At 41.4% G+C, this 23,291-nt stretch overlaps 1 protein-coding gene across 8 annotated transcripts in view; it reads left to right on the top strand.

Annotated features, from left to right (window-relative positions):
• LOC127580409 (interleukin-15 receptor subunit alpha-like) overlaps positions 1-23,291 on the top strand; it is an 83,737-nt gene that overhangs the window by 16,711 nt on the left and 43,735 nt on the right. The window lies entirely within an intron of this gene.

Raw genomic sequence — 23,291 nt, 5'->3', positions numbered from 1 at the left:
AAAACAGAACCAAAATATTTGTTTAATTACTCTGCAATTTCTCTGCACCCCATTATAAATTTTTATATTTCTGAACCTAAATTTTTCTTCGCTAATCCATTTCTTTTTCTATGCTTGTAGCAGCTGTTACTGTCTTGTTTTATGTTCCCTGCAAGTTTACTCCCATTCTCTATTTTTCATCCCTTCGTCATACTCTTGGTCCTTTGGTGCTGAGTTCTAAACTGAGAATCAGAATCAGATTTATTATCGCTGACTTACATGACGTGAAATATGTTGTTTTGCAGCAACAGTACAGTGCAAAAACATAAAAATTACTATAACTTACAAAATAAATTTGAAACAAATGGAATAACGAGGTAGTGTTCATGGGTTCATGGACCATTCAGAAATCTGATGGCTGAGGGGAAGTAGCTGTTCCTAAATCATTGAGTGTGGGTCTTCAGGCTCCTGTACCTCCTCCCTGATGGTAGTAACAAGAAGAGGACATGTCCCTGATGGTGAGGGTCCTGAATCGTGGATACCACCTTCTTGAGGAACCACCTCATGAAGAAACTGCTCCCAATCCTTAGGCTTGTAACTTTTTCCTGGTAACTTTATATGCCCCTTCTTTGGATATAATACTACCTCAACTACATCTGTTTGGCATAGTATTGGTATTGGTATCAGTTTATTGTTGTCACTTGTACTGAGGTACAGTGAAAAACTTGTCTTGCATACTGATCGTACAGGTCAATTCATTACACAGTGCAGTTACATTGAGTTAGTACAGAGTTCATTGAGGTAGTACAGGTAAAAACAATAACAGTAGAGAGTAAAGTGTCACAGCTACAGAGGAAATGAAGTGCAGGTAGACAATAAGATGCAAAGTCACAACAGGGTAGATCATGAGGTCAGAGTCCATCTCATCGCATAAGGGAACCATTCAATAGTCTTATCACAGTGGGATAGAAGCTGTCCTTCAGCCTGGTGGTACGTGCCCTCAGGCTCCTGTATCTTTTGCCCAATGGGAGAGGGGAGAAGAGAGAATGACCTGGGTGGGATATTTCCTTATGTTTTTATTTGTTTCAGAATTGAATGTTTAACTGTTGTAGTTCCTGCATTCGTTCTGTGAAGGTTTCCCATTGCCCAGCCACAAACATGCCTTTTACTGAAGCTCTCCAAGCGATCAAACTCTTGTACCTCATACTTTCAGAGTTTCCTTTACATAGAGTCAGGGCCCTCGTTCTGGATTGAACGACTTCACCTTCCATCTCAATGAAGAATTCTATCACATTATGATCACTCTTCCCCAAAGGACCCACTACAAGATAATTAACTAAAACAAAAACAGAAAATGTTAGAAGAACTCAGCCAGTCAAGCAGCATCTGTGGAAGGAGAAGCCAATTAATGTTTTGGGTCTGGGACCCTTCCTCAGAACTGGGGGCTGGGAGGAGGAGGGAGGTGTAAGGCAAAAGACTCGAGATAGGTTGAAACAGATCAGGTGATAAGGATCAGGTGATAAGGAGCATGAGTACTGACCACCAGGGAGGGTCAGAACCTTATCAAAGACAAGAAGGGAAACAGGGAACACTTAAGGTGATTAGTGTGAAAGACTAATGGAGATAAGTTCACAGAAACTCATTGCACAGTACCCAGTGCAGGATAGCATGTTCATCAATTGGCTTCTCAATATGCTGGTCTAAAACAGCAACCCATGCACACTCCAGGAAGCCACTGTGCACAGTATTATTGCTAGTTTATTCAAGCATTCTAAATGTAAAGTCCTTGATTAACATGGCACCCGTGCATTTCTAATTTGTTGTTTGAAGCTGTCCCTGGCATCACACCCATTGTTAGAAGGCCGATAGAACTCCTACCAATGTCTTCGCCAACACCTTCCCAACTCCTTGGTGACGCTTAGCCCCCCTCAGACCAATTCCCAATCTCGCCTTTCCGAGCTGCTGTCCTCTTCCACTACTGCCGAGTTTTCCTCAAAACTCCGTCTGAAGCTCCTTTTCCCTTTCGCCCATCTTTCCCCAACATCGAATATCCTTGGACATTCAGCTCCCAGCCTTCCTGACCGTGCCAGCCATGTCTCCTGTATGGCGATTATATCATATCTACTGCCATATATTTGCGCTGTCAGTTCACCCAGCTTATTACAAATGCATCACGTATTTGGAAGGAGCAGCTTTAGATTTTGCTGCTCAGAATTTATGGTCCTGCTGCTGAGTATATGCCAAAGGCAAGTCATTGTTTCCCATAATCTGCTGCATGCTGCAAGAGAAGAGTTAAAGTGTACAGTTAGGTATTACCCAATCACAAAATAATTCATAGCAAACTGTTAGTTACACTTGGATGAATTTGTAAATGAGCCAGTGGAGAAACAAGGAAACAGTGAAAAGAAGTAATGTTAACTGTGACATTTAAAAGGGAATTGCTCAAATTCCTGCATGAATAGATATTTGCAAGACAATGGGGGAAGAGCATAGAGACCATAAGACCAGAAGACATAGGAGCAGAATTAGGCCATTCGGCCCAGCGAGTCTGCTCCACCATTTGAGCATGGCTGATTTATTTTTCCCTCTCAACTCCATTCTCCTGCCTTCTCCCCATAACCTTTGGCACCCTTACTAATCAAGAACCTCTCAAACTCCGCTTTAAATATACCCAATGACTTGGCCTCCACAGCCATCTGTGGCAATGAATTCAACAGATTCACCACCCTCTGGCTGAAGAAATTCCTCCTCATCTCTGTTCTAAAGGGACATCCTTCTATTCTGAGGCTGTGCCCTCTGGTCCTAGACTCTCCTACTACTGGAAGCATCCTCTCCATGTCCACTCTATCCAGGCCTTTCAATATTTGGTAGGTTTCAATGAGATCCCCCCTCATCCTTCTAAATTCTAGCAAATACAGGCCCAGAGCCATCAAATGCTCTTCATGCATTAACCCTTTCTTCCCCAAGATTATTCTCGTAAACCGCCTCTGGACCTTCTCCAACGCCAGCACATCCTTCCTTAGATATGGGGCCCAAAACTGCTCACACTACTCCAAATGTGGTCTGACTAACGTCTTATAAAGCCTCAGCATTACATCCTTGCTTTTATATTTTAATCTTCTCGAAATAAATGCTAACATTACATTTGCCTTCCTTACCACTGACTCAACCTGCAAGTTAACCTTCAGGGAATCCTGCACTGGGAGTCCCAAGTCCCTTTGCACCTCTGATTTTTGAATTCACTCCCCTTTTAGAAAATAGTCTGTGCCTTTATTCCTTCTACCAAAGTGCATGACCGCACACTTCCCTAATCTGTATTCCATCTGCCACTTCTTTGCCCATTCTCCCAACCTGTCCAAGTCCTTCTGCAGACTCCCTGCTTCCTTAACGCTTCCACCTGTGTTTATATTATCTGTAAACTTGGCCACAAAGCATCAATTCTGTCATCCAGATCATTAACATATAACATGAAAAGTAGTGTACCCAACACCAACCCCTGCGGAACACCACTAGTCACAGGCAGCCAACCAGAAAAGGCCCCCCTTTATTCCCACTCTTTGCTTTCTGCCAGTCAGCCAATCTTCTATCCATGCGAGTACCATTCCTGTAATACCAGGGGGAGCTATCTTGTTTAGCAGCCTCGAGTGCGACACCTTGTCAAAGGCCTTCTGAAAATCCAAGTAATCAACATCTCCTGACTTTCCTTTGTCTATCCTACCTCTTACTTCCTCAAAGAATTCCAACAGATTTGTCAGGCAAGATTCCCCCTTCAGGAAACCATGCTGACTTCGGCCTATGTTATCATGTGCTTCCAAGTACCCCGAAACCTCATCCTTAATAGTGGACTCTAACACCTTAACAACCACTGAAGTCAGTGTAACTGGCCTATAATTTCCTGTCTTTTGTCTCCCTCTCCTCTTAAAAAGTGGAGTGACATTTGCGATTTTCCAGTCCTCCAGAACCATTCCTGAATCTAGTAATTCTTGACTAATGCCTCCACAATCTCTTCAGCTACCTCTTTCAGAACCCTGGGGTGTAATCCATCTGGTCCAGGTGATTTGTCTGCCTTCAGACCTTTCAGTTTCCCAGGCACCTTCTCCTTAGTAATAGTGACTACACTCACTTCTGCCCCCTGACTCTTTGAATTTCTGGCATGTTGCTGGTTTCTTCCACAGTGAACACTGACGCAAAATATTTATTCAGTTTATCCGCCATTTCTTTGTTCCCCATTATTACTTCTCCAGCGTCATTTTCCAGTGGTCCGATGTCCATTCTTGCCTCTCTTTTACTCTTTATATATCTAAAAAACTTTTGGTATCCTCTTTTTGGCTAGTTTACCTTCATATTTCATCTTTTCTCCCTTTATTGCTTTTTTAGTTGCCTTCTGTTGGCTTTTAAAAGCTTCCCAGTCCTCCAGTTTCCCGCTAATTTTTGCAATATCATATGCCCTCTCTTTTGCTTTCATGCTGTCTTTCACTTCCCTTGTCAGCCATGGTTGCCTCATCCTCCCTTTAGAATGCTTCTTCTTCTTTGCGACGAACTGATCCTGCGTCTTCCAAATTACTCCCAGAAACTCCTGCCATTACTGCTCTACCGTCATCCCTGCTAGGGTCCCCTTCCAATTACGTAGTGGGACAAACTGCACAGCACTTTCAAATAGCTGGCAGAGACAATAGTGGACAAAATGACCTCCTCTGTGCTGTATCATTCTATGCTTCTATCTAAACTTAGACCAACACAGCAATTGCTTTCCAGTGATAAATTTATTGTAACCTTGTCAGTACTGACCATTCCCAGAGACTCAGAAGTCCATGAGCTAATGGAGACACAAGAGGGACTGCAGATGCTGCAAATCTGGAGGAACACACACAAAATGCTGGAGGAACTCAGCAGGTTAGAAAGCATCTATGGTACATAGATGCTGCCTGACCTCCTGAATTCCTCCAGCATTTTGTGTGTTAGTCCATGAGCTAATGACAGCTTTATCTCTCTGACGTAGACTCTATTTCTCATCCAATGAAGCACATGCAGTCTTTCTGTTTCTGTTTTGTATTTCCAACGTCGATAATACTTTGTTCCAATGACTTTTGCTCATCACTTGAGATCACTAAGATACAGCAAAATGTCTATTTCTGTAAAAACTAAAGGGTACAAAAAAATCAGCCATGTTGAATGGTGGAGTAGGCTTGAGAGGCTATTAAAACTACTACTTTGAATTCTTTATGCAAAGCATATTGAAAACATCACTACTTGCTCTGTTAGCACTCATTTTCAGTTTATTTCTTTACTTAGCTGCCTCTCTTTTTTATTGTTATTTATAATACACCAGCTATATTCTCTTTTTCAATGTTATGTTCCACCTCCTTTTCTGCCGATAGACATTGGAACTGATTTTCACTGACAGAAACAAAGGGTTAAGAATTGGTCCAAAACATGAACTTAACAGAAGGTGCTGCCAGCAGTCAGGATTTGATGCACTGCTGGGGGCAAAGGGAGTGGAAATGTCATAGAAACAAAATTTGATGGAATGTGACCCATCAAGAGGATATGTCACAGAGGAGAGAAAGAACTTTGGCCTCATTTTAAAGCAGCTGTCCAGTAAGATACAGAATAACTACTTATTTTCCTTGCAGCTTGACTTCTGTTTCCTTCAAAGTATTCTTTTGTTTGGACAAAAGAATTACAAGGCCCTCTAAATGCACTTGTTTTTAAAGAGCGTGGGTGCTCTGACCTACCAAGTAAAGTCATTAGCCTTGTCTCCGTTTGTAACACTCTCGTCTCCATGTCGGCTCTCAGGTCCTGCTCCAGAGACCAGAACACATCATTTAGTCTGGCGATCCAGTGTGGTACTCAGGTAGTGTCCCACCTTCAGCTATAACATTTTTTGGATGAGGCATTAAACCGACACGTTGTAAGCTGTCTTGGTGGACATTACACAATTAGAGACACAATATTCACAAGGAAAATACATAAACATAAATTATACAAAATTATGCAAAAAAGAACACAATTAGAACAAAAATAAACAAAATCCATTGTAGTGCAAAGTGGTCACAGTGTTGCTATACTGAGCTAATGATTAGGGCTGTGCAGGTTGGTTCAAGAACCGAATGGTTCAAGGGAAGTAATACTTGCTAATACTCTTACAATGTGTTAACTCCATCGTTTCCCTGAGTCTCTGCATTTTATCTAGATATTCTAAAATTTCTTTATTGGATGAGTCCACAGCCAAAGACTGAATCTTAGCCATTTCAGTCTCAGATATCTCCCTATCCAGCTCTACATACGCCTTCTGTCTCTGCCACCTGGACCATGCCTATTGGCCAACTGTATTCATATTCAGGGCTTCTTTTCAGCACATTCATATGGTGCACTCTCCTTTTCCTTCTTTCTGGGTTACTAACCACATAATTTACATTGCTGGGTCTTGTTTTGGTTCATTAAGGTTCACACCCCCAACTTTCAAGAGCTCGCCAAGCAGATGTAGAGAAACTACCTCCTGGTTTGAAGTTGTGTGTCTTAGTTATTTTGTCTGCTTCATCCCTTGCTGCAAACCCTTTAAATGTTCTCGAGCTCCTGCACAAGTTCTGAGTCTTCCTGAAACATTGGCACATAGTCTAGGAGGTTAGTTTAATCACCAGTGCTAAGTACTGTTTCTTAATAACTTAATGGAGATCCATAGTAAATGGAGTAAGGTCAATCAACTTACTTGGTGCTTCTATAGCTGCAGACATCAAGTAAGATATCCCTTTATCCCAAATTCTTGGAATACAATATGTGGCAATCATAGTCCATTGTACCATCAGGCAGGAGGTACACAAGCCTGAAGTCCTACACCACCAAGTTCAAGAGCAGCTACTTCCCTTCAACCATTCGGTTCTTGAACCGCCTGGCACACGATCACAAGAGTTTAGCACACTGTGACCACTTTGATCACTTTGCATTAAAATGGCTTTCTAATTGTGTTCTTTCTTGTAAAGGTTATGTTTAATTTATGTTTAATGTATGTTTTTCTTGTGAATGCTGCTTATATGATGCTATGTGCCTGTGATGCGGCTGCAAGTAAGATTTTCATTGCACCTGTGCATACATGTACTTGTGCATATGACAATAAACTTGACTTTGACTTCAGCTCTGATAACATCTTTCCAAAGGCCTCTGGGACTGAGAATGATAAGCAGATGACTTGAAGTATTTCTCTCCCAACTCATATATGACCTCTTGAAACACGCTTGATATGAAATTCATCCCTAGATCAAACTCAATTTCTGCTGAAAAATTAAACTATGCCTCCATCGCAATTTTGGCTGTGATCTTTCAGTGATAAGGCTTCTGCAAATCGAGTGGACAAATCTATGAACATCAGGAAGCACTTACAACCTAGTCTACTGTTAGGTGAAGGTCCAACACAATCCACAGGAACCCCATCAAGCAGTACATTAGAAGATTAACTGATCAGATGTGATTAAAGGCCACATCCTTCTGCAAGTTCAGCCAATTATGATATGCCAAATTCCTGCTCAAATCTTCTGGACAACCAAGTGACCATTGACTGCAATCTCATTTGCAATTCTCAGAGAATCTTATTGCAGTAACAAGGAGGAACAACAGTTTGATGGACCACAGCCAAATAGTCATCAACTGGCCTGAGGAGATAACAACTTCTTCATCAAAATGACAGCTTTGGCTTAATAACTCCCACACACTGCTTCTGAACATCTTCTCTGAAACAGTTTGCTCAAATCAGGATCCAACTATTGTGCTTCGGTCAAAGAGGTTCTGCCAAATTATTCACTGTTGTTGACCTTGGCGTCCTGGCATGCCAAGTCCCCATCAAAATCCTTGAGAAAGGTTTCAGTTAGCTGAACCTTTACAACAGCCTAGTTAACCTTGGATCTGGTCACAATGTGATGGGAGTGTATTTCAGAAAATTCTTCCTGCAAAACCTCATTTTCATTCACCTCCTTTGGCTTTCCTGAAACAACTGGAAAAAAATCCTCACATTCCATAGCAAACTAAGAATGACACCAACAGTGACCAGGTCTGTGGAGGGGAACAGATTCCACTAACACCCTGATCTAACACTTCCACAGTCATCAAACTACTTGGAGGAGAATTTCTAACACCTGCCAACACCCATGACTGTGTCGCCCCAGTGTCCCTAATGATAACAGCCTTCATGTGTACTTCATCAGACAAATATTAGATATAAAACTACAGATTCAACCTATCAGAGAAAACGTTCTGCTTCCCTTAACTTCATTTGTCAGGGCAGAATTTTCTATTGGTCGTGAGCAGAGAACTGCATAATTTAACCATCCAGTTGCTTTATTCTTCAGATTCCAATAATTATCCTTCATGAGTTATTACAGTAACTGTACAGCAGTCCCCTCAAAGCAAACTCGCCCTGTGAAATTTTGTCCTCATGTTCCTAAGGAGTATCTGTGTCATTACCTTTGCAAACTGCATAATCTCTGACTTCTCTGTAAGTTTTTCAAACTGAGGTCTATTCACAGTTCATTTATAAATATCCTTCTTCACAAAAAACAAGGATAAACATACTTTCCTATTCAGTCAAGATTATAGTAACTAACATAATAAGGAAAGAATGTGCAGCAATTTGTGGAGCCGCTTGGGGTGTGATAATGTAAAACTAAATGGACTGCTGTTTCATGGACTTGACAGGCCAAATGTTTATGTTTGCTGTGTTTTTTTTTTGCTGTAATGGTTCCATGATTGTGTGACGAGTTGTCCAGAAGTACAGTGGATGATACTAAGTCAATATGGGATCAGATTTTATAGTCAGAAACACACCAGTAACATTCACTGTAGACCTTGGTCCAAATGCAGATGATACTGCTGTGAGTCTCCGTTAACATAGATGTAGTGAAAATACCAGGATGTTTTGGCACAGCCTTGTATATCAGATGGGGAATTACACTGGCTGGCCAAAACTAAGGTTATCTACAAAATCAGATCAAACACTGAATTTCAGCTGTTATTCCCCCAGGGATACCAAGAACTGGTAATAAAAACTTAACCTTTTAAAATGTTGGATGTTTATGAGGTATTGAAAAACAAAGACTTCTACATAAGAAAATTTAAAAAATTGAAACATATTTAAACATTCTAAACCAACAAACTTTTTAAGGATATCTCCAGAAAGTTTTTTAAAATTATTTTTTAAAGTAGTAAATCATGGTAAGATCTTTTTTAATGAATAAAGCAAAATCCAAAATTAAACAAAAATTGCTGGAAATCCTCTGTAGTTCAGGTAGCATCTGTGGAGAGAGAAACACTTAACACTTGAGGCTAGCAACCTTTCTTCAGGAATGAGAATGATGCTTTCAAGAGCATTATCATTTTTGGATGAAAATTCATCAGCCTGTTAGCTCTCTTTCTCTCTCCATGGATACTTCCTGATCTGCTGAGCATTCCAGCACTTTTTAAATTGTAACTTGAGTACCTTGCAGTGTCATTCTCAGAATCAGAATCAGATTTATTATCACTGACTTCCATGATGTAAAATTTGTTGTTTTTCCTTGCCCCTCCTTAGCGACAGAATCTTCAGGTAAATGCCTTCCATACAATTGGTTCAAGTTCTCAGTCTCTCTGTGTTCCTTTTCTGGTTGTGCTCTGAAGTGCTGCTCGTAGATAGCTGGTAATCTTCAGATCTCTGTATTTCCACCTTTGAATGTACAAGGTGCGGAATCTGGAAGTTGCTGTCAGTTTCACAGAGTAATGACTGTGAGTGCAGTTAACCCGTGCAAAATCCAGGCCAATGCCTCCAAAATGTAGTCTTCAAGAATGAATGAAATGTAGGAACTCCCAGACAATAAAACCCAGACTCCATCCAGTTTTTCTTTTAATACTCTCGTTTAAATGAAAAAGCAAAATACTGCAGAAGCTGGAATTCTGAAATAAAAATAGGAACTGTTAGAAATGCTTAACAGGTCAGTCAGCATCCGTTAACAGTTCAGGCCAATGACTTTTCATAAGGGAAGGGAATCAACCTGAAATATTAATTCTTCTTCTCTCTGCACAGATGCTGCTTGACTTCCTGTGTATTTCCAGCATTCACTTTATTTGTGATACAAATGCAGTTGCTTTCTAAGAACAGGTTTACTAAAACATAAGTACTGTTTAATGCAACATAATTTTAAAGTATACTTAATGAAGTTTGTTTGACCCACATGAGCCATTAGACTTCAAGCATGATGGTTTGAATTTTAATGTTCATAAACAGGGTTGAGCTATGTATTAAAAGTTTAAAAATCTAAAACCTGATACTAACCTATTCAGTTCAGTGCTTAAGGAGGTGGGGGTCCCATTCTAACTTCTCAAGGTTTAGCGATTAAAAGGTGAATGCTATGTACCTCTTTAAACATGGGCTGCGTGCATAAACATGCCTTCTATTATTGAGTAATCATTAATTATATGAACATACAAATTAGGAGCAGGAGTAGGCCACTCAGTCATTGAGTCATACAGCATGGAAACAGGCCCTTCAGCACAACTGGTCCATGCTGACAAAGATTCCCATCTAAGTTGGTCCCATTTGCCCGCGAGTCCCTTCAGCATGTTATGCTGTTCAGTAAGAACATGGCTGATCTGACTGTAATCTGAGCTCTGTATTCCTGTCTGTCCCCAATAACCCATCAACCTCTTGCTTATCAAGATTCTATTTACCCCTGCCTTAAAAATATTCAGACGCTGCTTCCACCACCCTTTGAGGAAGAGAGTTGCAAAGATGAACTGCACCCTGAGAGAATAATGTCTCTGTCTTAACTGGGTGCTGCCTTATTGTGATTCCTTGTTCATTTCTTTGCCATAAGAACCAATATCCTCTCCATATCCACCAGGTCAAGATACCTCAGGATCTTATATGTTTCAATAAAGACCCCTCTCAGTCTTCTAAACTTCAGCAGATACAAAGCTGGCCCATCTGACCCTTGCTCACCCATTGCAGGTATTTATCTAGTATAGTCCTTTGAACTGCTTCCAATGCAATGATGTCTCTCCTTTAATAAGAAACCAGTGGTGTACACAGTACTCCAGATGTGGTCTCACTAATGCCCCAGGTGACTGAAACATAGCCTCCCTCTTTTCGTATGCAGTTCCCCTAGCAGCTTTCCTCCCTACTTGCTCTACCTGCGGACCTGCCTTTCGAGAATCATGGATGAAAACTCCCAGATCTCTCTGCATCTCAGAGCTCTGCAATCTCTCACTTAACCTATCTATACCACTTTATAGGTGCTTTAAGTCCTCTTCACAAATTACTTTCCTACCTGCCTTTGCATCTTCAGCACATTTAGCAGCCATATTGTTGGTGCCTTCATCCAAGTTAATTCATTAATTATTAAATTGTGAATAAGTTTTGGCCCCAGCATCTATTCCCGTGGAGCCCCATTGATTATATCTAATCCTTATTATTAGACACATCAGATATATTAGATAAATCTAACTTATATAATCAAACCCTAGCCAACCAGAAAAAAAGACCCATTTGTGCCTACTCTCTGTTGGTTACTATCTGTTGGAGTCTAACCTACTGCAAAAGCTCAGAGATGCTGGAAACTTGAAATAAAGGGAGAAAATTCTGGAAACACTCAGCAGGTCAAGCAGCCTCTGTGGAGAGAGAAACAGCATTAACATTTCAGGTCGATGACCTTGTATCAGTGCTCTGATGAAAATCAACCTATCATTTGTTTTCTAACGAAAAGTCATCAACTACAAACATTGATGAAAAACACAATGATGCTGGAGGAACTCAGCAGGCCAGGCAGCATCCGTGGAGAAAAGCAGGCAGTCAACGTTTCGGGTCAGGACCCTTCTTCAGGGTCCTGACCCAAAATGTTGACCACCTGTGCTTTTCTCCATCGTGGTCTGGTACGGCAATTTGAATGTGCAGGAACGTAAGAAGCTGCAGAGAGTAGTGGACTCTACCCAATACATCACTGGCACATCCCTCCCCACCATCAGTAGTATCTAGATGAGATGCTGCCTTCAAGAAGGCAGCATCTGTCATCAAAGATAAGATATCTTTATTCATCATGTGTACTTCGAAACACATAGTGAAATGCATCTTTTGCGTAGGGTGTTCTGGGGGCAGCACACAAATGTCGCCACACTTCCAGCGCCAAAATAGCATGCCCACAACTTCCTAACCTGTACGTCTTTGGAATGTGGGAGGAAACCTACGCAGTCACGAAGAGAACGTACAAACCCCTTACAGACAGCGGTCGGAATTGAACCTGGGTCACTGGCACTGTAATAGCGTTATGCTAACCGCTACACTACTGTGCCTCCCCCACCATCTGGGGCAAGCCGTCTTCTCACAGCTACCATCGGGCAGGAGGTACAGAAGCCTGAAGTCCCACACCACCAGGTTCAAGAACAGCTAATTTCCTTCGACCATTTGGTTCTTGAACCAACCTGCACAACTCTAGTCACTACCTTAGTATTTCATCACTATGACCGCTTTGCACTACAATGGACTTTGTTTATTTTTGTTCTAATTATGTTCTTTCATATAATTTTGTATAATTTATGTTTATGTTTTTCTTGTGAGTGTTGTGTATCAGATGCTATGTGCCTGTGATGCTGCTGCAAGTAAGTTTTTCATTGTACCTGTGCATACATGTACTGTGCATTTGACAATAAACATGACTTTTTAACTTTGAGTTATGCATGACATCCCTTTTACAGTTTGTTGACACCATAGGAGGGGACCTGCATATCCAACTGAACTGTGCTTATTTATAGACTGTACATAGGGGCATATGAATTTAAGGTGCTACTTACTGGAATCCAGGACATTTGTTTAGATGTTTTGCTTTCATTTCAACCATGTAGGCTCCAAGGCAGACTTTGCTTTCTGCACAGACTCTTTCCTCACCTAGCAGTTTTATCAATGAAAGAATCAGGATTTCATCCTGTACAAACCCAACAAGCTCTGTATTGCCTCCAAAGTCAACTATTATATAAATGAATGGCAGCACTATAGAATTGATACAGAATTACCTAAGTTAAAATCTTTATTTTCTCAGTGGCAAGTATTAGTGATGGTGCATTTCAAAAGAACATCAGAACATAAGAAATAGGAGCAGGAGTCGGCCATCTGGCCCGTCGAGCCTGCTCCGCCATTCAATAAGATCATGGCTGATCTGGCCGTGGACTCAGATCCACCTACCTGCCTTTTCCCCATATCCCTTAATTCCCCTACAATGCAAAAATCTATCTAACTGTGTCTTAAATATATTTAACGAGGTAACCTCCACTGCTTCCCTGGACAGAGAATTCCAGAGATTTGCTATTCTCTGGGAAAAGCGGTTCCTCCTCATCTCTGCCCTAAGCCCTAAATCTACTCCACTGAATCTTGATGCTATGTCCCCTAATTCTAGTCTCTCCTACCAGTGGAAACAACCTTCCTACCTCTATCTTATCTATCCCTTTCATAATTTGATACGTTTCTATAAGATCCCCTCTCAGTCTTCTGAATTCCAGTGAGTATAGTCCCAAGCGACTCAATCTCTCCTCATAGGCTAATCCCCTCATCTCCGGAATCAACCTGGTGAACCTCCTCTGCACCACCTCCAAAGCCAGTATACCTTTCCTCAAAGTAAGGAGACCAGAACTGCACGCAGTACTCCAGGTGCGGCCTCACCAGTACCCTGTACAGTTGCAGTATAACCTCCCTGCTCTTAAATTCAATCCCTCCAGCAATGAAAGCCAACATTCCATTTGCCTTCTTGACAACCTGTTGTACCTGCAAACCAACCTTTTGCGATTCATGCACAAGCTCTCCCAGTTCCCCCTGCACAACAGCGTGCTGCAATCTCTCACCATTTAAATAAAAATCTGATCTTCTATTTCTCCTTCCAAAGTGGATGACCTTGCATTTACCAATAACTTCACTGACCTTGTTTTGAATACTATGGGCATTCAGATAAAGTGCCCTTACACTCATGTCTTATATCTGCAATGGAGTCCTTTACTATATCCAAAACTTTTGTGACCTTAAACACCTCCATCAAATCTCTTATTTTTCATTGCTTTATGGAAAACCGTTCCAGCTTCTCCAGTCTATGCACAAAACTGTAATCTCTCATTTCCTCAACATCGATTTCTCTAACTTCTGGTAACCCCTCCCATCTTCTCCCCCCATTTCCCTTCCCCCCTTGTCTTCCCTTGTTCCTTTGGCCCCCTCCCCCCTTCTCTTTCCCCTTCCCCCGCCCTCATGACCTGCCCATCTATTCCCCACCTCCTTCCTTTTATTCTACGGTCCGCTGCCCTCTCCTGTCTCCTTCAACCCTTCTACCTACCACCTCTCAGCTTTTTACATCTCCCCCCTACCCCCCCCAACTAACTTCCCCCTCTCACCTGGACTCACCTATCACCTGTCAGCCTCTGCTCCTCCCCCTCCCCCCCACCTTCTTATTCTGGCTTCTGCCCTCTTCCTTTCCATTCCTGATGAAGGGTCTCGACCCGAAATGTCAACTGTTTATTTCCCTCCATGGATGCTGCCTGACCTGCTGAGTTCCTCCGGCACTTTTTGAGTGTGTTGCTCCAGGTTCCCGGATCTGCAGAATACCTTGAATCTCTCATTTCTTAAAGCTTTTCAGTGAATCTTTTCCAAAACAGCTCTAAAACCTTCACTTCCTTTCTAAAATGATGGGAGGTGCAATGTAAATGTGTGTTTTCTTTCTCTGTTTACACCATTCAGCTTAGATGCATGCCCCAAGTCTTTGTACGAATTTCATAATTTTATTGTCTCGTAATGAAATATTATCCGAGTTCGTATTTAAACTATTTATTCTTATATTCTCAGATTACAATCATCATTACAGATCAGACAGAATTCATTTACTGTAAAGTGCTTCAGAGACACGCAGAAATTCTGTATGAATCCAAGAGTATTGCTTACAGTAGGAAAATCTACCCTCTCATAACCTGAAGTTTGTAGTTTGTAGGTATCCTCAGTGTAATCTACTTTGCAATCAATACAAAAAACAGACTGTCATTAACTGTGAAAGGGGCTCAAGCTACATCGGGGAGATCAGAGCCCAATTTGCAGTGTGCAGACAATTCTTTTCTATGTGCATGGTTGGAGGCCAAGCTTCTGCTTGGCTTGTCAAAGTCAAACTCAAAGTCAAATTTATTGTCATATGCACAAGTATATGCACAATGAAAAACTTGCAGCAGTATCAGAGGCACATAGCATATCATATTGTTTTACTGATGTTAAGCGTAAGGCCCATTCTCTTATCACTGAAGATAAGAGGATGGGCTTTACATTTAATATAAGTAAACAAAGGTCCTCTACCCACCTGCCCCCTCTATGCAACTACTCTCTGATAAAAAGTGTCCACAATAAGAAGGTGGAAAACATGGACTGCTTTCCATATCACGAGAAACATCTCTCAATGAAGGCAAACATCTGTGATGAAGTCCATTGGTTCCTGTATACTGGCAGAGTCTTTGGCTGTCTGAGGAAAAGTGCCTTGAACATTCAAGGTGTCAACCCAGCAGTGTCCACTGGGCAGCAGTGCTCTCTGCCTTTCTGCATGCTTCTAACAGAGATTACCTACAACAGAGACCAGGAAACAATGGCGAGGTACCGCCAATGCTGTCTCTGCCAAATGCTCCACTTGCGGGAAAAGCAATGACGGTGTCCTCTTCTAGACCAACATCCTCAGCACCGAGCCCTAAATTCTGAAGGACAGGGCCACTTTGTATGCATACCCGCCACCACACTCTATTCCTAATTCAATCTTGACAAGAGATTTCCAGATGGATAGATGAAATGATTCAAGGATGTTCTCAAGGTCTCCTTGAAAAGGTTTTACATACCCACCAACTCAAGGGAACTCCTGGCTCATAACTGCCCAAAGTGGAGAAGGAAGCATTCAGGAACCTTGAGTCCTTCATCAAGAGGACACAGAAGCCCAGAATAAACCATGGGGAAGAAACAGACCCACTTCCCAAATTAGCCACCCAATCATCCTGCCCCACCTGTGATCTTTGGGTCCCACATTGGACACTTCGGAACTCATGGAACTAGAGAGGAAGCAAGTCATCCTCAATCCCAGGGGAGTAGGAGAGTAGATCATGCAGCCGGGATTTCAACTAGATGTTAAGCTGGGACTCTTTAAAAATAAAAGTACGCATGTATAGCATGGGTATGAATTTCCTTGGAGCACCTCCTATTCTTTTGATGTAACTTCAATGCATGTTCAACACAAAGCAGAATGAGTGGTGGGTAAGGTAACAGTTCTAAAAGATCAGGAGGGGAAAAGCTTCTGAGATCATGTATGCAGATGTTTAGCTGAGGGGAGTGCTGGCTGACAAAGCTGGGAAATAAGAGGCGTGAGATTCTAGATTTCATACATTAAGCAGAAAAGCTAAAAAAATGTTGGACCACAATTTGATGAGAAGTGCTGGCTTTCCGTCTGTGGGATTTTCTCAAGAAAGCACTCCGTCAGTTCCTGATTTCTTGGATTGTTGCTGCTTACTGGAGTGTATGCATAAATCCCAATCTGTTCATCATTGTTTCACTGACTACACCCTGATGTTGGACTTCAGAGTCAGAGCACAAAGTTGTGGGAATTGGTCTAATTGTTGCACTTGTCTCTGGATGCCATGCATGAGGGAAGGGTTATCAATTTCAGAGAAAGGCTGTGGAAATAATAATACCAAGATCAGTAGACTTTTCACATGACCAGAAGGTAGGGGAGCTAAGCACTATTCTTTCCACAAATAAAAATATGAAGAGATTACAGAAAATTGGTTTCCATGAGGTGTTTGATTAGGTTCCCCATGATAGCCTCATTCAGAAGGTTGGGAGGCATTCTGCCTGGAGGTCGGTGAACAATGGTGTTCCACAGGGATCTGTTCTGGGATGCCTGCTCTTTGTGATTTTTACAAATGATTTGGATGAGGAAGTGGAAGGATGGGTTAGTAAGTTGCAGATGACACGAAGGTTGGTGGCATTGTGGATAGTGTAGAAGGTTGTCTAGGGTACAGCGGGACATTGATAGGATGCAAAGCTGGGCTGAGAAGTGGCAGATGGAGTTCAACCTGGAAAAGTGTGAAGTGATTCACTTTGGAAAGTCAAATTTGAAGGCAGAATACAGGATTAATGGCAGGATTCTTAGCAGTGTGGAGGAACAGGGGGATCTTGGGGTCCAAGTCCATAGATCCCTCAAAGTTGCCACACAAGATGATAGGGTTGTTAAGAAGGTGTATAGCGTGTTGGCCTTCATTAGTCAGGGGATTGAGTTCAAGAGCCGTGAGGTAATGTTGCCGCCCCATAAAACCCTGGTTTGACCACACTGAGAATATTGTGTTCGGTTCTGGTTGCCTCACGATAGGAAGGACATGGAAGTAGAAGAAGAATAACTTCTGTTTATATAATCCTTGAACATATTAACATATGAATTAGGAGCAGGACTCGACCACTCCATCCTTCAAGCCAGCTCCGACATTCAATAAGATCACAGCTGATCTGTCTGTAGAGAACAGAACATAGTACAGCAAAGGAACAGGCCCTTCAGCCCACAATGTCTGTGTCATCCAGGATGCCTATTTAAACTGCACATGTGCCTGCACATGGCCTATATCCCTTCATTTTCTGCTTGTTCTTGTGTCTGTCTAAATGCCTTTTAAACATTGCTGGCGTATCTGCTTCCATCACTTCTCCTGGTGAGCGCGTTCCAGGCATCTACTACTCCCTGTGTAAAAAACTTGCCTCGCACATCTCCTTTAAACTTCCCCCCCCCCCCGCCACCTCACCACCTTAAATCTGTGCCCTTCAGCATTTGACATTTCCACTCTGTGAAAAAGATTCTGACTACCTACTGTCTGTGCCTCTCATAATTTGAACCTGAACTTTTCATTCCTGCCTAACCAGGGTAACCTTTCACCCACCTGCAGTTTAAGAATCTATCGACCTGTTTCATAGAATTATTCAAGGACACTGCTTCTACTATCCTTTGAGAAAGAGTTCCAAAGACTCAGGAGCGTCCAAGAGAAAAAAATCAGCTCATCTCTATCGTAAATAGATGATCCCTTATTTTTCGACAGTAACCCCTTGTTCTTGATTGTTACAGAGGAGGAATTGTCCTCCTCACATCCACACTTGTCAAAATCCCTTAGGATCTTTAGTGCTTCATCGAGATACCTCTCATTCAGAAGAAGTACAACCCTAGCCTGTCCAGACTTTCCTCATAAGACAACCTGCTCACTCCAGATTAGTTTGGAAAATCTCCTCTGAACTATTTTTGGAAGTAGCTTAGAGAAGATTAAGCAATTACTCCCAAGATACTTTGCAGGAATGTTATCAAACAAATAAAGATCAATATAACTTTTGGAATGAAAGTGAATAAATATTCAGCCAAGAAGATATTGTAAAAGGTGTGGCAAATGGAGTCAAGAATGAGACTAAATCAATAGCTCTTTCAGAGATCCAGTGCAAATTTGGTGATAAGAATGGCTTCCACCTTCACTAAGTGACTAAGATTCTTTGACCTTGGTATTTGTTTCTTTTTGAAAACAGAAAGATTTGCATTTATACAATACTATCCACAAGCTCAGAATACCTTGTTCCAAGAAAAGGCATGGAAATGTAGGAAACACAAGTGACAGTTTGTGCACAGCAAGCTCCTATAAACAATGGTGTGATAATGTCCATTTAAAAATCATGATAGTCGGGATCAAGTAAAATTTGGGCAAGGATAATTCACTGCTTTTTGTTTCCACTGAAATAAGCAAACCAGGGCTTCATCACTTCAGTACTGCACCAGATTGCCAGTCTGGAGTAGGACTTCAAACCCCAGTCTTACGATTCAGCAGCAGGAACTGTCAGCAAAGTTGACAATGTATGTTGAAAGTCCCATGGGCTGATTTATGGAACATTTTGGAAATTGAATATCCTGATCAGAGCATAAAATAAATTATCAAAAGCAGATGTACCAGCTAAACACCTCAAACAACTGTCTGTGGGTATAATCTCTCGGGATCTGCTTGAATATAAACTTAAATCCCGACCCGACTACATCTGAATCACACTCAAGCCTGAGGACGTTGATATTTTTAATACTCCTCCTAATCCTGGATCATATCCATAGGGCTTGGCGGAGGATTGGATGTGCACTGAGAAATATTTGTTGTGTGTGTGGGAATTTTCTCAACAGAAATCACTTACAGATTGCTTTTAATTATTTATTTTATGCTCTGATCAGGATATTCAATTTCCAAAATGTTCCATAAATCAGTCCATGGGACTTTCAACATACATTGTCAACTTGGCTGACAGTTCCTGCTGCTGAATCGTAAGACTGGGGTTTGAAGTCCTACTTCAGACTGGCAATCTGGTGCAGGGCTGAAATGATGAAGCCCTGGTTTGCTTGCTTCAGTGAATATAAAAGGTTATATTTGAGGGTTAGAAGCCTGTGAGTCTGCCTATTCTTCAGGATTTAGTTACTCTAATCCCAAATTCTGTGCCGCCATGCTTTTATATTTGGTCCTCTAAAAGTGAACTGGCGTCATTTATCATCTTTCGATCACACAAGCTGCAGAGAATCTAGACAGTAGCTTTTCAGGAGATGGGTAACAACTGCCAGCTTAGCCAATGGCAACCATATTCACAGATGAATTTTGTGAAATGACTGCAGGATATTCCAAAACACTTCATAGCTAATGAATGATTTTTATTTCAAGGTGTTGTTACTGTTGTAATGCAGTTTGTCAAAGCAGACTCCCGCAATCAACAATGGGCTTCTAGCCTGATAAGTCAGGAGAGAACAGTGCAGCACAGGAACAGGTTCTTCATAACGTCTGTGCCGACCACACCAATTGTAACTAATCCCATCTGCCCGCATAAGGCCTGGGAAGGCACAGTAGTGTAGCAGTTAGTGTAACACTATTACAGCGCCAGCGACCTAGGTTCAATTCCCGCCGCTGTCTGTAAGGAGTTTGTACGTTCTCCCCGTGTCTGCGTGGGTTTCCTCCAGGTGCTCCGGTTTCCTCCCACATTCCAAAGGCATACGGGTTAGGAAGTTGTGGGCATGCTATGTTGGCGCCGGAAGCGTGGCGACTCTTAAGGGCTGCCCTCAGAACACTCTATGCAATAAAAAAAGATGCATTTCACTGTGTGTTTCGATGTACATGGGACTAATAAAGATATCTTACATCCCTCCAATCCCTGCCTGTTCATATGCCTGTTTAATTGCCTCATGCTTAGTTTGTACTGCCGTCTTCAGAAAGGCCAAATGTACTCAGTGACGGCCACCTCTAGTTCATGCCTGCCTGACATAATGTAATGTCGTAGGCCTGTCTAAGTAAAACATTTCAGCCTGTGGAGCTGGCAGTCTCGTCAACCGTAACCAGGACATCTCCATTAACAGCCCACACAGTGGAATGTTGTTGCTCTGGGCTTCTGGTTCTCATATGGCAGCTGCAATGGAAGATCGCTGTAGCATTCTGCTTTGTACTGCTCTATGGAGAGAACAACACTGTAGCAGGACAGGAATCATCATCAGAATGGCCAACTTCAGGGCAAGGATGGCCACTGGTCAGTGACCAGGATAAAATGTGGCTGAGGAGGAATTTATAGATCAGGGTGACTCTAAAAATGATAGTTTGGGCCTCATTGGTGCCTACAGACCCTTTGGCCATTCAAGTGTACAATGACCAGCAAGCATCAAACTACATTAATCCCACTTTTTCACCTCTCTCATCAACCCAGATTCCACCACCTATACACTAGGGGCAATTTACAAGGGTTAATTAAGCTACCAACCCGCACTGTTTTGGGATGTGGGAGGAAATGTGCAAACTCCACATAGACACTTCCAGAGATCAGGACTGAACCCTTTAAACTTGCTGGGTTCAATGAGAAATTTAATATAATACTATGCAACATCAAAATAAAGTAACTCAAAATACATGTTATGGTATTAATTTTTTTAATTTTTTAAAAAAAATTTATTTACTGCGTGGTAACAGGCCCTTCCGGCCCAATGAGTCGGCGCCGCCCATTTTAAACCCAAATTAACCTACCCGTATGTCTTTGGAATGTGGGAGGAAACCGGAGCACCCGGAGGAAACCCACGCAGACACGGGAGAACATACAAACTCCTTACAGACAGCGACGGGAATCGAACCCCGATCGCTGGCGCTGTAATAGCATCGTGCTAACCGCTACGCTAATCTGACAGTCCTTCGCTGCTGAATTATTAGCACTTTATAAGTGTCACTTTGTAGCACTCTCGTTTCTGAGTGTGGATTCAAATTGCCAAACAGAGACCCAGAATAAAATCTATGCTTTCTCTGAAGCATTATATTGAGGGAATACAGTACTCTTCTTCAGAGCTGTAAAGCACTTTGTTCTGAAAGGAACTTGGCTCTTAAAGTAAGCCTTGCTTGCAAAAAGACGTTTGCTGAAATGGTAACTCCTTCAAACACTGATACTTATTTAATTGTCAAATGCATTACTTCCATTTTTATTTCATTTATGTTCATTAGGATATGTAGATTGAAGTGAATAGGATATCCTGCATTCAGCTCACCTTTAGTTCTCCCAGTACATCTGATCAAGGAAAGAATGTCTGAGCACTTGAGAGAAATATGAGCTGATTGGAAAGAACCAACGTGGATTTGATAAGATAATATATCTTTATTAGTCACATGTACATCGAAACACAGTGACTTCTCAAACTATATCATGTTTAAACTTGGAAAAAATTAGGAGTGGTACTGTTGATCCTTCGCTTAAATTTGAAGATATTTGGAGTCCATTTATTCAATATTTTCACATGATGTAAATCCCCTTTCAATAACTTTCCAACTTGGAGGAACGGACTTGACAACATAATATTGCTCTGTTTCTACTGAGAAATTTTAGCCCAGTTTTTGTTTTCCCCTTTTTTTTGTTGTTTATTTTTCTTTTGGAAAGTTTTTTTTTGTTTAGTTTATATTGTTTAAAAAATTTTTTTGTTGATTTGGGCTTTTTTAAAATTTATATAAAAAATCTTTTTCTTTCCTTTCTTTTATAATATGTTCATTTACTAAGAGATCGTTGGATCTACAGATTTTTTTTATATTTTATTGTTCTTTATGATTATATATGCTATAATTGTTATCCTGATCTCTTTGTATTACATGTATAAATATTGATGCTATATATCAATCTGTATTAATTTGAAAACTAATAAAAAGATTGAAAAAGAAAAGAAACACACAGTGAAATACATCTTTTGCATAGAGTGTTCTGGGGGCAGCCCGCAAGTGTCGCCATGCTTCCGGCACCAACATAGCATGCCCACAACTTCCTAACCCGTATGTCTTTGGAATGTGAGAGGAAACCGGAGCACCTAGAGGAAACCCACACAGACATGGGGAGAACATACAAACTCCTTAAAAACAGCAGCCAGTATTGAACCTGGGTCACTGGTGCTGTAATAGCGTTACACTAACCGCTACACTACCATGCCGTGACGGGTGATCACGTCTCACAAGTCTAACTGAATTGCTTAAAGAAGACTTGAATGGTAGGGCCTTAGGGAGCACTGAGAAACAGGTGGGCCTTGGTGAACATCCCTGAAATTGGTAGCACTTATAGTTTAAATGGTGAAGAAGCCTTCTTTGCCAGTCTTCTTCTGGGGTACAGAACGTAAGAGCAGGGAGCTTATGGTACAACTTTATAAAACATTTCACAGGCCACAGTTTAGTTTAAAGGGTAAGAGACTTAGGGGGGATTTGAGGAATTTTTTTTTTCACTTAATGGATGGTTGGAATCTGAGACACCTTCCCTAAAGTGGTGGTGGAGGCAGAAAGTCTCACAACAAAGTATCCAGAATTTAGAATGGCTATGGACCAAGTGCTGATGAATGGGTAGATGGGTACTTGATAGATATAGTAGGCCGATGGACCTGTTTCTATGCTGTATGACTTTGTGACTGCAACATGTCATTGCCAGCGGACACAGTTATAAGACTTTCTTGAGACATCCAATTTGTAGGGAAATTTGTAGGGAATGTTTGATATAAGTTCAAGTTGTCCAAATATGCCAAAAACAGAAACATTGGTAGTGTTGTAAGGAATGCAAATGAAAGTTTTAAAGCACAAAGCAACATTGAAAGTATAATTGAATTGCGGATAGATTTCAATGTGACGATACCGATTTTGGATTAATAAAGAACAGATCCAAATGGTTCAAAAACGCTTAAAAATATAGGAGTAGTAGAGATCCAAAGAGGTTTAGGAGTGTAATGTGAAGCTACGGTTCATAGTTTAAAGATTTTCTACACCTG

The sequence above is a fragment of the Pristis pectinata genome, chromosome 19 (assembly GCF_009764475.1).
Source record: "Pristis pectinata isolate sPriPec2 chromosome 19, sPriPec2.1.pri, whole genome shotgun sequence".
Taxonomy (NCBI): domain Eukaryota; kingdom Metazoa; phylum Chordata; class Chondrichthyes; order Rhinopristiformes; family Pristidae; genus Pristis; species Pristis pectinata.
Note: the sequence above shows the minus strand (reverse complement) of the source record. Positions and strands in the feature narration are given on the sequence as shown.